Here is a 15662-nt window from a genome sequence, read left to right on the forward strand (position 1 = left end):
TACGAGCAGCAGGCCGGCCGGGCTTGAAGAAGAGGCAGCAGAATCCGAGGTGGAAGAAGGGCTCGGTGGTGGGTTTGCGGTGCTCCTCGGCTCGGCTCTGGTCCGGTTCATCGACGTATCCGACGGAGATGGCGTAGACGCTCATGCTGGACTTCTCCGGCCTGCTTCAGTGCTCGACGGCGTGGATACGGAGACGCGTCGGGGTGGGGTCGGGGGCGGAAGGGGGAGGAAGGGGAGGATGGGGAGAGGGAGGCGGCGGGGGTGGCGGCGCACGTAGGGGCGGCGGCGTAGTGGGTCGGGGCAGCAGCGCGCATTGGGGGGGCTGAGAGAGATGTGAGATTGGGGATCGGGGCGATTGGGGATTTTAGTGGGGGAGGGATAGCAATGGCGCACCACCTAAAGGTGCGCCATTAATTACTTTTTTGGATGGCAATGTGTCGGGGGACTAATCCACGAACACCTATGGGACCGGCGGACCGAGTCCCTTTCGGTTCGGCGGGGGCGAGGGTCGCACGAAGAGCGGATCGAGGCGAAGCACACGAGCGGTTTACCCAGGTTCGGGCCACACGGATGCGTAAAACCCTACTCCTGCTTTGTGGTTTGTATTGAGTTCTTGCTCGGGAGCGCGGAGTGCTACAGTACACACCAGCAGCTAACGAGACCGAGCCTGAGAGTTCTCCTTCTCCTCTCTACGTTGCGCATGGGCCTCCTTTTATATGCTCAAGTGGTCACCGACAGGTGGCAACATCGACAAGGGTAAAAATGGAAAGGTGCTGTGGTTGGTACAGCTACCTGCTACAGTGTATCATACCTAATCCTGACGGCAGGGGACAAGGGCATTAAATGCCCGTCTGCGTCGCCTAAATAGTGCAAAAGGGACCGTCAGGGACGCCACCGCTCGCCATGATGGCAATCTTGTCAGCACCGCTTGCCACTGCGCGTCGCTGGCTGCACAGCCTCCCGCCACGTATGCCTGGAAGGGTCCCAGAGCAACACGTTGGTGGAAGTGCTGGAGCGCGGGCACGGAGTGGTGGCTTGCCGCGGCAAGCGCCTTGCCGCGGTCGTTGTCTTGTCGCGTCCGGGAGCTTGTCGCTCACCGGGTCTTGCCGGGACGCGTGGCGCGTCGCGGCAAGTTCCTTCAGATGCCTTGATTGGCCTTCCCGGCAAGCTCCTCTTGCCGGGGTCTTGTCTCCTTAAGTGCCTTGCCTTGGTTGGCCTTCCCGGCAAGCTCCTCTTGCCGGGGTCTTGTCTCCTTGGCTTGGATACTTTGTCCTTGAATGGCTCCAAAGGAACTACGGAGGATCTTGGCGGTCACCCGGCAAGCCTTGCCGCGGGATGCTGCGACTGCCCGTGCACAAGTGCGGGATACTAGGGTACCCCTACTCTAGTACACCGACAGGAGCCCCCAGGGCTGGGCCATACACGGTGCCGATCGTTGTTGGGCTAGGCCCAAAACAGGGCACGGGCACGCGCGGCCTGGGTTACGCCGTATCTCTCCCCGTATGCACCGCGCCCTCCCCGAACGGCACGCGTTGAATGCGGTGTCGTGGGAGAGATCGTGGGTGGTTTCTTTATTCGGAAATGCGGAACGTCCGCCCCCTCCCTCTTTATAAGGAGGGGAAACAGGGGTAGTTCGCCCATTCGCCGGTTTCTACTCCAATCTCAGAAATCTCCGCCGCTCCCTCGTCTTCCCAAAGCTGAAAGAGAGCAGCGCCCCGCCCCCCATCGCCACCAGCACCACCAACGCCGTCGACCTCCTCCACCACTTCCGCCATGGCTCCGAAAGCCGACAAGGGGAAGGTTGTGAAGTCGACCGAGGCGCAGCAGCCTGCGGCGCTGCGAAAGGAGCGGGCAATCTCCCCCCCCCCAAGCTTGCCGCGAGGGAGCTGAGGGAGAATTACTACCTCTTCTGGTCGACGGAGACGCGAGCACATCCGCGCACGAAGGTACTTCCAGCCGCCGCTTGGAAATCGGCTCCAAACGGATATCCTTTCTTCGCCTTGTTCTTCTACTGCAGGCTCTGCCCGCCTTTCTCTGAGTTCTTCTGCGATATTATGAACACCTACGGGTTCCACCTCCTTGACTTCACCCCCAATGCCGTTCTGACCATGGCAGTTTTCGCACATCTCTGCGAAAACTTTGTCGGAGTCTATCCCAATGTAGCCCTTTTTTGCCACTTCTTTATGCCCCGAGTAGAGAGAGGAGAGCCTTTATCCGGCGGAATCGCCTGGATCTCGAGGTACGGCAAGAAGGACACTTATCTGGAGGGAGAGTTCCGCGGCAAGTGGGAGGAATGGAGAGCAGACTGGTGCTGGATTGTTGAGGAGAACCCGCAGCCGTTTACCGCCCGGCGCCAAGCCCCAGTAGCACGCGGCAGCGATTGGAGTGACGTGGCCCCGGAAGGCGATAGGCTGAAGATTGTCGTCACCCGGATCCTACGCCTCAGGCTTGCCGGGCTCATTGTAGGCGCTGTTGGCGTAGATTTTCTTCGTCGCCCCATCGCCCCCCTGCAGGAACGGGGGAGACCCGCCTGGGAATTCAAGAATTCGGCGGATATCATGAGGCTGCGTCCGGGCCTCAACTTCAACTTCACTGTTCTGGAGCTCAACGCGATGCTCCAGGAGCTGTTCAGGTACGATCCTCAACATCCCGAAGTGTTCAGGTTGCCGGGGGGTGTCGTTCCGCTGTGCAACAACTCCTCGCTCGACCGCATCCGTGCAATGATGCCGCTGTGCGATTCGCATGGAATTGTCCCAACTTGGCAAGAGCCTGCAGACGATGTCATGCAGGAGTTCTTTGACGGCTTGGTAGAAGTGCCGGTCCACTTCGACGAAAAGGATAGCCTCACCCACGACACCACCGATGCGGAGATGACACGCATCGCCACTAGGCTGGAAGAGGCGGCGGCAGCCGCAGCCGTGGGCGAATTTGGTTTCACCGTGGAGGAGGCAGAGGCAGCAGAGGCGGCAAGTCGTGCCGAGCGAGAGGAGCGCGTCGGCGAGAAAGAGCTTGCCGGGCATAACGTCGAGTCGAGCGAGCCCGCCAAGGATTTGAGCGGCTCGCTGGAGATCAACTCCTCTTCCTCCTCATCTTCAGGCAACTCGCCGCAAGCAGAGCCTCCATCCCCACCCAGAAGGCGTCTCCGCAAGGGCGGGGACGTAGTGGGGCAGCGGGCAAGTGAACAGCCGCCGCGCCGCGCGACACGCTCCACCGCGGCAAGCACTGTTGCCGCGGGAGCGTCTCACGCTGCTGCGGCAACTGGAGCGGGGTCCACCCGGACCACCGCTTCTGCTCCTGCCGCTTCTCACGCCGCGGCGGTAGCCGGCGCGGGGTCGTCTCAGACCATCGCCACTGTTCCCGCCAAGCGACCAAGGGAAACTACTCCTCCGCCTCCTCGCGCCGGACGTGAGCCGGACTTCGACTTCTCCGCGTTCAGCTCCGACAAGGAAGAAGAAGAGTAAAATTCTCCTGTTGTACTTGTAGTTCTTCAATTCTTGCTGTTTTGTCTTGTATCTCATTTGCTTTACTCTGAACTTATTCCTTTTCAGGACTCTAGCCCAGAGAGCAGCGAAGAGAGCCAAGGTCCCGGTGATTGTCATCGAGGACGAGACCACCGCGACAGCAGGGGGTGCGTCCGAGACAACCTTGCCGGACCCGGCAACTGTTCTCTAGAGCAGCCCCCAGCGTAAGTATATGGTTTGCTTTCCGCTATTGGGCGCACATGGATACTCTTTCTTTGCTGACGTCTGACTGTTGGTTTGTGTAGGAGCAGAGCAGCCCCACCAGGAGCGCCCGGAGGCCGCCCCCGAAATGCCAAGGGAGAGTCCTCCGGCAAGGGAGAGTCCTCCGGCAAGGGACAGCACCAGCGGCCCTCCGGCGGCGGAGACCACGACTGCAGAACCCGGTACAGGTAATCCTCTCGCTTCAAAACTTCCCTTGGGTTCTTCTTCTTTTAATCTTCTTCTTGGATATTTGCTTGACTTTTCTCACTTTTCCGGCCATCAGACCCATCTGCTGCAGAGCTGATGGAGACCAAGGTTGCTGCCGACGACGCCTCTGCCACTGAAGAAGCAGCCGGCGCTGATGATCCCACCGGCGACGAGGCCGCCAAAGCTGCCGCCGCAGCAGCTGGCGAGGGGTCTGGCGATCGCACTGACGGCCCTGAGGCCGCAGGAGCGCTAGGCGCTACGTCGACCGCCGACCCGTCCGCCGCTGCCGCAGCGCCAGGCTCTGAAGAGCCCCAGCCAGGCGTCTACTTGAAGGCCGGCGATGGCGTCTTCATCAACCTCCCCTGGGCGTCGAGCTCCAGGGCGCCGGTCGAAGGAGAGAGCTTCGACGGAGAGGTGCTCACCTCCGCTGGACTGACGCTGGTTGACGCGCCGAGCAGCAGCAGCAGCGAGCCTGAGGAGGAGCGGCTGCTGCGGAAGCTGTTGTCGCTCTACCGCGCGCGGCAAGCCAAGCTGGAATCCCGCGAGGCGCTTATCACGAAGGCAGGAGCTGACATCGAGAAGCGCGCGGAGGAGCTCCGCAGTCTCAACCAGGAAGCTCTCCGGTCCCTGGCAGAGGAGCGGGAGCAACTCGCCGAAGAGCAGAAGGCCTTCTTCCTCGAGAAGGCTGAAGTCGAAGAGCAACGGCGGCTTGCCACTGAAAAGATGTCTACGCAGGAGGGCGAGCTGGTGCAGCGGAAGGTCAACCTTGATGCCCACGAGGAGGAGCTTGCCGCGCGCGAGCGAACATTCAGCGGAGCCCTCAAGCAAGCGGAGGATGCTGCCACAGCCGCCGAGGCCGCCAAGAAGGAGCTGGAGACGAAGGTGGCGCAGCTGGAGGCCGATCTCAAGGCGAGCGGTGAAGAGCTTGCCGAGAAGGGCAAAGAGCTTAGCGCCGCCAAGGACTTCAACGCAGATCTTGAGTTGAAGCTGACCACTTTGACCAAGACGCTGGACGGTGCCAGGGAGTGGGAGGTGGCCTTGAAGGAGGAGATCAAGGCCGACAAGGCGTTGCTGGCGAGTGCTGCCGCCGCCCAGAATGCTTTTAGGGAGAATGTGGAGCACTGGATGGAGGGTCTCATGAATGTTGCCGCAGACATTGACAGGGAGCTGGCGCAGCTGGGGATGGAGGATCTCGGGTATCCCTCCGACGAGAACCTCCAACCCAGCGCCAAGCTCATCTTGTTCTTCAAAGGCGTGGCGACTGCCCTCCAGCGGCTCCGGGAGAAGATCCCAAAGCAGCTGGCCGACGAGTCGCGCAAGATCTGCGCGGGAGCTCTTCAAAAGGTGTTGGTGAAGGTGGCCTTCCACAACCCGGGCCTCAATCTCACCAACGTCCTCAAGACCCTGCCGCCGGACGCTGATCTGGAGGCGCTCAAGACCCTTGTCGCACCCATTGTGGACAAGGTGAGCGGGATCAAGAGGATTGAGGGCGATCGCGTAGACTAGGCCGCCCGCTTTCTCCTCTTCTTGTCGCTGCTGGTCATGTTATGAGAACAATCTGTTAGAGCCGCGACAAGCTATCTTGTAATATAACTCTATTCCGGGTAATGATTGCAATGTTATTCCCTTTACTTGATTCCTCCCTTTGTATGTTTTTGCCCTACGCTTTTAGGGAACTTGCCGGTGCATGCACCTTAGCCGCGAGCGCTGAATGCGGGACGTCAGCAGCCTGCTGGCGGTGCTGCTACCGACAAGAAACCTTGTCGCAACTAGTCGCAGCTCACTTAAGTTGTTGAGCGGACTCGAAACAAAGTAAGGGCGCAACTAGCTACGAGTGGGTTCCTCTGCGCACAGGTTTTCCATACAAAGTGCGGTCGTTCAAGGGAGATAACTTAAAAATTTAAAAAATCTGATTGCTCAAACTTTGGCAACTTAGCTTTTCTGTTGTTTGCTTCCCGGTAAGGCGAAACTTTCTTGAATGACGCCTGGTCCATACTATTATCTTCTCCTTTCCCCCCGGCAAACTTGTGGGCGAGGGAACCTTCCTTTCCTTGAGAAAAAAGAAAGAAGAGAAAATAAAGATATGGAGCCTTACGGCTCGTTATTGCTTACCGGGGAGTAGGTGCTGCACAAAGTGTCAGTTCACATATGCAAAAAATAGAAAGCATGAAATTGACAAGATGTGCGGAGCATATGTGCCTTACTTATGCACGGGGTCTGCGCCCGGCTTTGTACAAAGGATTACATGCAACAGCGGCAAGACTTGTACAAAAGGTGGTTGCCGGAACAGGTTCCGGCAACCGCGCCTTATGGGTAAAACTTACGAAGATGCTCAATGTTCCAGGAGTTGCTCACCGAAGTGCTATCTTCGGTCTCAAGGCGGACAGCGCCAGGCCTAGTGACTCGTTTCACCCGGTAAGGGCCTTCCCACTTCGGCGTCAACTTGTTGGAATTCTTGGCGGACTGAACACGCCGAAGAACAAGCTCGCCTTCCTCGAGATTTCTGGCGTTAACTTTGTGGCTACGGTAGCGGCGCAAAGCTTGCTGGTAGCGAGCAGCTCGTACAGCAGCCTGAAGACGGTCCTCCTCAAGGAGTAGCGCGTCATCTTGTCGCAGCTGCTCTTGCTCAAGCTCATCATAAGCGAGCACTCGAGGTGACCCATATACGAGTTCTGTGGGGAGAACTGCCTCTGCTCCGTAGATTAGAGCGAAAGGTGTCTGGCCAGTGGCTTGATTTGGCGTCGTCCTGATCGACCAAAGAACCACCGGCAGCTCCTCGATCCAGTTTCTTCCGCACTTGTGCAGCCTGTCGAAAGTCCTGGTCTTGAACCCACGCAGCACTTCAGCATTTGCCCTCTCCGCTTGACCGTTGCTTCTCAGGTGAGCAACAGAAGTGAAGCAGACCTTGGTGCCAAGATCTTGGACGTACTGCATGAAGGTGCGGCTCGTGAATTGCGTACCGTTGTCGGTGATTATCCTGTTAGGGATCCCGAAGCGGCAGACAACCGACCTGAAGAACTTGACTGCTGACTATGCTATCACCTTCCTCACTGCTTCCACTTCGGGCCACTTTGTGAACTTGTCGATTGCAACGTACAAGTACTCAAAGCCCTCGACTGCTTGGGGAAAGGGGCCGAGGATGTCGAGCCCCCAGACCGAAAATGGCCAGGATAAAGGGATCGTCTAGAGAGCTTGAGCTGGTTGGTGTATCTGCTTGGAATGGAACTGGCACGCTTCACACTTGGTTACTTGTGCAGTTGCATCCTGGAGGGCTGTCGGCCAAAAGAAACCTTGCCGGAATGCTTTGTCGGCAAGTGCTCTTGCGCCAATGTGGTGACCACATATGCCTCCATGTATCTCTGCCAACAGCTTTTGTCCGTCTTCCCGGTGAATACACTTCAATTTCACACCGTTGAGTCTTCTTCTGTACAGTGCCTTGTCGACAAACTGGTACATACTTGACTGCCGGGCTACTCTTTCCGCTTCTTCTTGCTCTTCGGGAAGTTCTCCTGTCTGAAGGAAACGGACAATCTGCTGTGCCCATGGTGGAGCTTGTGGCTCGACAACAAGGACTAAAGGCAAATCTGCTGCTGCGGGAACATCCGCTTCTACGGCGAGAACCTGCGGTTCTGCCGGAGCTTGACGTTCCCCGGCAAGCTTGCCGCTGTCGGGAGCTTCTGCTTCAACGGAACAAACCCTAGGGCTTGCCGGAGCAGACTGCTCCTCAGCGGTCTTGGCGTTGATCTTGGGGACCTTCTTGGCGGCGGCTTCGGGAAGCTCTGCCGGAAAATAGTCACCAGAAATCAACTTCCTCTTCTTGCTCTGTCCAGTTGATGGCGTTATAGACGGTTGAGTCAGTTTGAGCACAAAGATCCCTGGTTCCACAGGCAACTTTAGTGCGGCGCACTTTGATAGGCCATCGGCAATGGCGTTCTGAGCTCTTGGAACATGCTCCATCTGTAGGCCGTCAAAGTGCTCTTCTAGCTTTCTCACTTCGTCGACGTAGGCTTCCATCAACGGACTCTGATAGCTCTTGTTCACTTGGCGGACGACAAGCTGCGAGTCACCCCTGACAATGAGCTTCTTGATCCCAAGGTCTGCCGCGATCCTGAGACCGGCAAGCAAGCCTTCATACTCTGCAGTATTGTTTGTTGCTTGCTCCTTGGGAAAGTGCATCTGGACTACGTACTTGAGGTGCTCTCTGGTGGGTGCGACAAGCAGCACGCCAGCGCCGGCGCCTTGCAGCGAAAAGGCACCATCAAAGTACATCAGCCACTGTTTGCTTGCTTCCTCGACGGGGATGCTCGTTTCTAGAATTTCTTCATCTGGTGTTGGCGTCCATTCTGCTATGAATTCTACCAATGCTCTGCTTTGGATAGTTGAAGTACTCTCAAACTTGAGGCCAAAGCTTGACAGTTCCAGTGCCCACTCAACAATCCTGCCTATCGCTTCTGGATTCTGTAGTATCCTCTTCAGCGGAAAACGAGTGACAAATGTGATCTCATGTGCTTGGAAGTAATGGTGCAGCTTTCTCGAGGCCATGAGAAGGCCGAAAAGCAATTTCTACACGCCAGAGTACCTTGACCTAGCCCCCTGCAGAAGGGAACTGACAAAGTAGACTAGGCGCTGTACCATTCTCTTCTGTATCTCCTCGCGCGTCTGTGCAGATCCATCCTTGTCGGGACCAGAGCTTGTCGGGGAAGCCCCCTGCTTGTCGCTGGATGCGCCTGCCGTGGTTGCTGGCTCGTCATCTGCCTCCCTCTCTGCCACTAACGCAGCACTAACCACTTGATTGGTTGCCGCTATATACAGCAGCAACTTCTCTTGTGGCTTAGGTGCGACAAGTGTTGGAGCGGAGGACAGGTATCTCTTCAAGTCTTGCAGTGCAGCCTCCGCTTCCGGAGTCCATTTCATTGGACCTGCCTTTTTCAATACCTTGAAAAACGGTAGGGCGCGCTCAGCAGACCTAGAGATAAACCTGCTGAGAGCAGCCACGCAACCGGCAAGTCTTTGTACATCCTTGACGCGCTTTGGTGCTTCAATCTGCTCAATGGCCTTGATCTTGTCGTGATTGGCTTCGATTCCCCGCTGAGACACGAAGAACCCGAGAAGCTTGCCGGAGGGGACTCCAAACACACACTTCTCGGGGTTGAGCTTGAGGCTGATCTTGCGCAGATTTGCAAAGGTCTCGTCTAAATCTTGAATCAAAGTTGCCTTGTCCTTGATCTTGACCACTATGTCATCCATGTAGGCTTCCACATTTCTGTGTATTTGTGGCTCAAGAGCGACATGGACTACCCTTGCAAATGTTGAACCAGCATTTTTTAAACCGAAAGGCATCCGTATGAAACAGTACGTGCCACATGGAGTGATGAATGCGGTCTTCTCCTCATCCTCTTCTGCCATGAAGATCTGATGGTATCCTGAGTATGCGTCAAGAAATGAAAGCAAGTCACATCCGGCCGTGGAGTCAACAATCTGGTCAATGCGCGGAAAAGGAAATGGGTCTTTGGAACAAGCTTTGTTAACATCGGTAAAGTCGATACAAAGTCTCCATTTCCCATTTTCCTTGCGCACGACTACAGGATTGGACAACCACGTAGGATGGAGCACTCCTCTGACAAGGCCTGCTGCTTCCAACTTCTTGATCTCTTCTGCGATGAATTCTTGGCGCTCCACTGCTTGCTTCCTGACCTTCTGCTTGACGGGCCGCGCATGAGGACAAACGGCAAGATGGTGCTAAATTACTTCCCTGGGAACACCGGGGATGTCAGACGGTTGCCACGCAAACACGTCGACGTTCGCCCGCAGGAAAGCAATGAGCGCGCTTTCCTATTTAGGGTCGAGAGTGGCACCGATGGTGAAGGTACCACCAGTGCCGTCCTCCTTGGCGGACACCTTCTTGGTCTCTGGCGGAGCTGCCATCGTCTTCTTACACTTGCCGGTGGAGCTCGATGGTGCGTCCTCGACGGCAGCGCAGCACTCTGAAGAGGTGCGCTTGCCGGAGTGGGCATCAGAACTCTTGCCGGACTTGGTCTTCTTCTTCCTCCCGGCAGCTTCAACGGCAGGTTACTTGCGATCTGTTGCGGCTGCCGCTTCCCGATAGATCTTGTCGGCGCAGATAAGAGCATCCTTCTTGTCGCCAGGGACAGAGATGACGCTCATCGGGCCTGGCATCTTCAGCATGTTGTATGCCTAGTGAGAGGCTGCCATGAACATGGCGAGTGCTGGACGGCCGAGTATCCCATTGTAAGGCAATGGAAAATCGGCAACGTCAAAAGTGACCCTCTCAGTCCTGAAGTTCACCTCGCTGCCAAATGTTACTGGCAATGTGACGTTCCCCTTCGGCTTGCTCCTTCCCGGGTTGATTCCTTGGAATGTGCGGGTCTCTTCAAGCTCGCTGTCAGGATCTGGAGTTTCTGGAGTACAGTGGAGGAGATCAGGTTCAAGCCGGCCCCGCCGTCAACTAGCATCTTAGTGACCTTGAGGTTGCGGATAGTTGGTGAAACCAACATTGGCAAGCACCCGACCGCAGTTGTGCGATCAGGGTGGTCCTCAATATCAAAGATGATAGGCGTGCTGGACCATTTCAGAAGCTTGCGTGACTCGACAGGTGGTTCTGCCGCATTGACTTCCCGCACCCACTGCTTGAGTTGGCGGTGCGAAGTATGCAGAGAAGCACCGCCGTCAACGCACAAGACCTCTGTGGCTTTCTGGAACTCCTGCTCACTGGTCTCGACATCATCCGTGTCTTCATCGTCGTCGTCGTCTTCATCCTTGTCGCGGCTGCGGGGAGGTCTGTCTCCTTGCCGCTGCTTGGCCTTGCCGTGGCGTCCTCCCCGGCTGGCGCGCTTCTTACCGGATTCTCCAGCGCCTCCTTGGGCCCTCTCCTTGTCGCGTCGCTCGTATTCGGCCTTTTGCTGCTGGACAAGCTGCTCGACCTTCTTGCAGCTCTGGAGGTCATGGCCCTTGGTGCGGTGGATCGTGCAGTAATGCTTGTCGGTGCCGTCCTGCTTGTCGGCGACCGCCATAGTCTGGCAGTTGGTGCATGCGGCAATCTCCTTGCCGGAGCTACCAACTTTGGCTTTCTTGGCACCACCTTCGTTGCCGGACTGCTCAATGACTAGCACATCTTTGCCTTTCTTCTTCCTGTTATTCCGCCGCCGGTTTTTCTTTGCCGGGGCAGCATCCTCGCTGTCAGATCCTCCTGCTCCTGTATTCTCTCCGGGGAGTTTCCTCCCTTCCTCAGCACGTGCACACTTGTCGGCCAGGGCATACAGCTCACTGACGTCTCTGATCTTGCACATCGCCATCTCCTCCCGCATCCTGCGGTTAGGCACGTTCTGATGGAACGCGCTGATGATCGCGGCAGGGTGGACATCTGGGATGTTGTGCTGTACACGGCTGAATCTCTGAATGTACTTGCGCAGGGGCTCTCCTTCCTTCTGGGCGAGCAGATGAAGGTCACTCTCTTGGCCATGGGGTTTGTGGCCGCCTGTAAAGGCGCCGACAAACTGATGGCATAGGTCTGCCCAGGAGGATATGGAGTCGTCCGGCAAGTGCATGAGCCAGGACCTGACGTTGGGCTTGAGCACCAGCGGGAAGTAGTTGGCAAGGATCTTGTCGTCCCGCCCCCCGGCAGCCTGCACCGCGATGGTGTAGATGCTGAGGAACTCCGACGGATGCGACTTGCTGTCGTACTTCTCTGGTACGTCTGGCTTGAAATTCTTCGTGTTGGGCCACTGGACTTGCTGCAGCTCACGAGTAAACGCAGGGCAACCTACCGCGTACGGCAAGTCGCCTGGTTCCCCTGGCGCATGCATGTCGACAGAGGGCCCAGCGCGCTGGTCCGATTGACATCGCGCTTCTCTTCGGCGCTCGATGCGAGTACGAGCGTCTTCTTGCTGTTGTTCGTGAAGAACTTGGCGCTGATCGCGACGAGCTCGTGGATCTGATGATGCGCTGGAGTCGCTGTCGAGGTGGATCCGGCGAGTCGGCGATCTTGGCCTTCGGGGCAGAGAGTGCACAGTGGTTGCACCCCCACCGGTCTTGTCGCCACCGGCTCATGCCTGGCTGACTTGCCACGGCTGCGACGTGCTCGGCTGCCGTTGAGTGTCACCGTTGGCGAAGCCGATGAGACTCTGAATGGTGGCCCTCCAGTCGTCGATCTTGTCTGCCGTTGGAGGGTAGTCCAGGAGCAGTTGAGCTCGCGCCAAAGCTTCTGCTGGAGTGGCGGGTGGCGGTGGCGAACGGTGCGAGGAGCGGGATATGCTCGGACTTCTAACTATGTTAGAAGGAGCAGTATCCCGTCCAGGCGACCGTGCCTCGCTCGTGCCAGCATGTTGGCGTGCATGCTGGTCTTGAGCACTCCGAGATTCGCTAGCTTGATCTTGGTCTAGCAAACGCATGGTACCGTGAGTACCATGACGCTGCCGGTCCCGCGCCTCCTGAGATGGGCGCGGTGCATGTACGGACTCCGAGGTCTTGGAGTGCGCCCGGTCGTTGCGGGAGCCGGCTACGCCGCCGATGGGCAGCGTAGCTTTGTCCTTGGACCTGGCAGCACCGTGAGCTCCCTCGTCGACGCCCGTTCTTCCGCCGGCGTCTGCCCCATCAGCCGCTTGCTTCGGCGGTGGTGGGTTCGGCGCGGACGGAGCAGCCGCCTCCGAAGCCTTCTTCTTCGGCGGCATGTCGATGAAGATGATGAAGATCTAGCTCATGTGAACGCCGGATCTGGTTCACACAACCTCGACGCCCCTACCTGGCGCGCCAAGGATGTCGGGGGACTAATCCACGAACACCTATGGGACCGGCGGACCGAGTCCCTTTCGGTTCGGCGGGGGCGAGGGTCGCACGAAGAGCGGATCCAGGCGAAGCACACGAGCGGTTTACCCAGGTTCGGGCCGCACGGATGCGTAAAACCCTACTCCTTCTTTGTGGTTTGTATTGAGTTCTTGCTCAGGAGCGCGGAGTGCTACAGTACACACCAGCAGCTAACGAGACCGAGCCTGAGAGTTCTCCTTCTTCTCTCTACGTTGCGCATGGGCCTCCTTTTATATGCTCAAGGGGTCACCGACAGGTGGCAACATCGACGAGGGTAAAAATGGAAAGGTGCTGTGGTTGGTACAGCTACCTGCTATATTGTATCATACCTAATCCTGACGGCAGGGGACAAGGGCATTAAATGCCCATCTGCGTCGCCTAAATAGTGCAAAAGGGACCGTCAGGGATGCCACCACTCACCATGATGTCAATCTTGTCGGCGCCGCTTGCCACCGCGCGTCGCTGGCTGCACAGCCTCCCGCCACGTATGCCTGGAAGGGTCCCAGAGCGACACGTTGGTGGAAGTGCTGGAGCGCGGGCACGGAGTGGTGGCTTGCCGTGGCAAGCGCCTTGCCGCGGTCGTTGTCTTGTCGCGTCCGGGAGCTTGTCGCTCACCGGGTCTTGCCGGCACGCGTGGCGCGTCGCAGCAAGTTCCTTGAGATGCCTTGGTTGGCCTTCCTGGCAAGCTCCTCTTGCCGGGGTCTTGTCTCCTTAAGCGCCTTGCCTTGGTTGGCCTTCCCGGCAAGCTCCTCTTGCCGGGGTCTTGTCTCCTTGGCTTGGATACTTTGTCCTTGAATGGCCCCAAAGGAACTACGGAGGATCTTGGCGGTCACCCGGCAAGCCTTGCCGCGGGATGCTGCGACTGCCCGTGCACAAGTTCGGGATACTAGGGTACCCCTACTCTAGTACACCGACACAATGGCGCACCACCTAGCGGTGCGCCATTAGTAATTTTTAGTTGCATCTAATAATTATTTAGAAAATGACGATCAAATTTGAAAACATTTATGAATGTGGAAAAATATCATCAGATTTCAAAACATTTATGAAAAAATATGAATATGAAAACATTTATGAATATGAAAACTACGATTTAAATACAATCAAGAAATGAAGACTACGATTTGAAAAAATATTCATGAATTCAAAAGGTGCCCATGAAATTTAAAAATATTCATGAGTTCAAAAAATATTAACAAATTCAATACTTTTTGTGAGTTAGAAATTCAATAGCATAATAAACACATAAATAAATATTCATGAGGACTAGAAAAGAAGAAATATCATTACTAGTTTTGCAAAACAAACAAAAAATATAATTGTTAGTAGTGGCGCAACTTGATTGTCGTGCGCCATTACTAGTTTGAACTAGTAATGGCGCACTCTACCCTGGTGCACCATTACTACTTTTGAAAAAAAAAGTAAAAAAAATTGTCAGTAGTGGTAACGGTGGCAAAGGTAACAGTAGCAGTTTTGTAGCAAAGTAGTATGGAAGTAATGGTAACGGTGGCAAAGGTAACAGTAGCAGTTTTGTAGTAATTGTAACAGTGGCAACGAAAAAGTAACTAAGCAAAGATCAATATGTGAAAAGCTTGTAGGCGTTGGATCAGATGGATAATTATGTCGGATGCGATTCCTCATGCAACAGTTATAACCTAGGGTGACACAGAACTAGCTCCAGTTCATCAATGTAATGTAGGCATGTATTCCGAATATAGTCATATGTGCTTATGGATAAGAACTTGCATGGCATCTTTTGTCCTACCCTCCCATGGCAGCGGTGTCCTATTGGAAACTAAGGTATATTAAGGCCTCCTTTTAATAGAGTAATGGACCAAAGCATTAACACTTAGTGAATACATGGACTCCTCAAACTACGGTCATCACCGGTAAGTATCCCGATTATTGTCACTTCGGGGTTAACGGATCATAACACATAGTAGGTGACTATAGATTTGCAAGATAGGATCAATAACATAGTGGATACTAGGTGATACGTCCATTTTGCATCATGCTTTTATATCGATATTTATTGCATTATGGGCTGTTATTACACATTATGTCACAATACTTATGCCTATTCTCTCTTATTTTACAAGCTTTACACAAAGAGGGAGAATGCCGGCAGCTAGGATTCTGGGGTAGAAAAGGAGCAAATATTAGAGACCTATTCTACACAGCTCCAAAAGTCCTAAAACTTCACAGAAGTCATTTTCAGAAAATATAAAAAATACTGAGCGCAAGAAGTTCCACAGGGGGGCCACACCCTGGCCACGAGGGTGGGGGCGCGCCCTACCCCCTGGGCGCGCCCCCTGCCTCGTGGGCCCCCTGGTGGCCCTCCGATGACCATATTCTGCTATATGGAGTCTTTCGTTGAGGAAAAGATCATAAGCTAGCTTTTGGGACGAGACTCTGCCGCCACGAGGCGGAACCTTGGCGGAACCAATCTAGGGCTCCAGCGGAGATGTTCTCCCGGGGAAACATCCCTCCAGGAAGGGGAAGTCATCGCCATCGTCATCACCAATGATCCTCTCATCAGGAGGGAGTCAATCTCCATCAACATCTTCACCAGCACCGTCTTCTCTCAAACCCTAGTTCATCTCTTGTATCCAATTCTTGTCTCCAAGTCTGGGATTGGTACCAGTGGGTTGCTAGTAGTGTTAATTACTCCTTGTAGTTGATGCTAGTTGTTTTATTTGGTGGAAGATCATATGTTCAGATCCTATATGCATATTAATACCCCTCTGATTATGAACATGAATATGCTTTGTGAGTAGTTAAGTTTGTTCCTGAGGACATGGGAGAAGTCTTGCTATTAGTAGTCATGTGAATTTGGTATTCGTTCGATATTTTGATGAGATGTATGTTGTCTCTCTGCTAGTGGTATTATGTGAACGTCGACTACATGACACT

Source organism: Triticum urartu, chromosome 1A, assembly GCF_056163025.1.
Source record: "Triticum urartu cultivar PI428250 chromosome 1A, HENAU_Tu73, whole genome shotgun sequence".
NCBI lineage: Eukaryota > Viridiplantae > Streptophyta > Magnoliopsida > Poales > Poaceae > Triticum > Triticum urartu.